Source organism: Ochotona princeps, chromosome 9, assembly GCF_030435755.1.
Source record: "Ochotona princeps isolate mOchPri1 chromosome 9, mOchPri1.hap1, whole genome shotgun sequence".
In the NCBI taxonomy this organism is placed as follows: domain Eukaryota; kingdom Metazoa; phylum Chordata; class Mammalia; order Lagomorpha; family Ochotonidae; genus Ochotona; species Ochotona princeps.
In genome coordinates this window covers 70,620,426-70,622,648 of record NC_080840.1, presented here as the reverse complement: position 1 = coordinate 70,622,648, position 2,223 = coordinate 70,620,426, and the positions used below count along the sequence as shown (strand labels likewise).

The window sequence follows — 2,223 nt, the reverse complement described above, 5'->3', positions numbered from 1 at the left end:
GAACATGTGCTTACAATTTAGACAGGTTTAGATCTGTCACCTCTGGGGTCCAGGGGCGCTCCATGTGGGGCAGCCCCAGGTTCTCTTCATCTATGGATCTCTGGGTCTTAGCATCGGATTCTGTCTTAGGCCAGAATGGCAGTGTTGGGCCCATGACCTGGGCTGCCCCACACAGGCAGGAGTCGGCGCGGAGATCTGGTGTTGCCCAATGCCTGAACAGCCCTTTCTCCTTCCTCCCTGCAGAAATGGGCAAGTTCATGAAATCCGGGAAGGTCCTGGCCGGATGCCACTCTGGATCAAAGTGGTGATTTTGAAGAACATCAATGATGGCACCTTGGAATGCCCCTATAGCTACGGGCTGGTGGCCAGTACTGACTGCTATCCCTGGGATAGCCACCTTGGGCAAGAAGAAGATAGGCAAGGATCCAAGATCAAATCATTTGTGAAGGTTTATAACTACAACCACCTCATGCCCACCATGTACTCTGTAGATGTTCTCTTGGACACAACTGTGGTGAGCAGGATGTCTTCAGAGGCACTCCTCTGAAACGCAAGAACCGAAAGGAAGCCAAGATCAAGTTTGAGCAGAGGTACAAGACCAGCAAAAACAAGTGATTTCTTCAGAAACTGAGGTTTTAGATACTTTTTATTCCACCCATTAAAGACTTAAAACCAAAACAAAGCAACAAAAATAATTTGGACAGGTTTGTATTCAAATTTTCATTTTTTGTGATTTAAAGAAAATGCTTGAAATATCTTTGTATTTCTTAATCTTTGAAATGAGAAAAAATATTGTCTATACTCACACTTGGCAAATTTGTGTGGTTCATGAGTTAAACCATGATTATTTATATGGGCGTTGGTAAAAGTATTTTTCTAGGTCCCCCAAGATAGTCTAGTGGCTAAAGTCCTTGCTTTGCACATGCCAAGATCCCATATAGGTGCCAGTTGATGTCATGGCACCCTCATTTCCCATTCAGCTCCCTGCTTGTGGCCTGGGAAAGCAGTTGAGGACAGCCCTAAGCCTTGGGACCCTGTGCCTGCATAGGACACCTGGAAGAAGCTCCTGTTTCTTGGCTTCAGGTGGGCTCAGCTCTGGCCCTTTGGGGCCACGTGGGGAGTGAATCAATGGATGGAAGATCTTCCTCTCTTTCTCTCCTCTCTGTATATCTGACTTTCCAATAAAAATAAATAAATATATAATCTATTATTTATTTAATATACAATGTAATAAAATGTTTGATTACAATGCAAAGAATGTGTATTATAATGCAAATTTGTGTATTACAATGCAAATTTGTGTATCAAATTTTATGCTTTATTAAATTTAATGATAATATTTTAAAAATATTTATATTTATTATTAACCAGAAACATTTTACAAGTAAGCCAAAAATCTGCATCATTTAAAACCATTCCAAGTGATACAGAAGAATTAGAAAATTAAAGAATTCTTATTGATGAAATGTGTGACATGGCATTCTTATGAGTTTGTTTTATTATGCATAAAATTTTCCTATGTATTTTTTTCACAGTAAGAGAAAGCTTTTATTTATAGAGTTTTGAACATATTTGATGCAATTACTTTGGAGTTACTTTAGAAGGCACAGTAAGTTTCAATTATCTGGTACCATATATCAAATTTCCCTTAAATTCTGTGGCTTAAAAATAATGTTCATTTGCCATTCTCTGCTTCTCCCAGACAGAGGCAGATCAAGGAATTTTGGAAAACCTAGGTCTGTTCAAGTGTTTTCTTGCATGTTAGTCAGCACCTTCCTTCCTAAGAGCTGCAATGGCTTAACTAGAGCTAAAGGATTCATTTCAGGAAAGAACATTCGGTCTGATGACAGACACTTTAGTTCTGGGAACTCACAGAAACTCTGTCAGCCACAGGCTTCTTTTTATCTCAATGTGAATCTCTTCTTTTGACTTCATACATCACCATGATTAGATTTCAAGAGCCGCTCTTCCATGAAAGAATAAATGGAAGCTGCTAGCATTTTATCCTCTAACTTCAGCTACCGATAAATGCGTGTATCGTGACAGAATTCACCTGCTCATTCTTCCAGCCTTTCCTCTGTCCTCTATGCTCTGTGAAATTGTGAACCTAAACATCTTCAGCAATGTCACCAATTCCTTGCAGATAATTGACAGTAATGATTTTTGCATGTAATTGTTGAAATAGATGTCCAGGCAACTTAAACACATATTGGTAAGGCCCGG

At 39.5% G+C, this 2,223-nt stretch overlaps 1 pseudogene; it reads left to right on the top strand.

The window, feature by feature from the left end:
• The first annotated feature begins 245 nt into the window (after positions 1 to 245).
• LOC101519474 (large ribosomal subunit protein eL27-like) lies at positions 246 to 639 on the top strand (annotated as a pseudogene).
• The last annotated feature ends 1,584 nt before the right edge of the window (positions 640 to 2,223 follow it).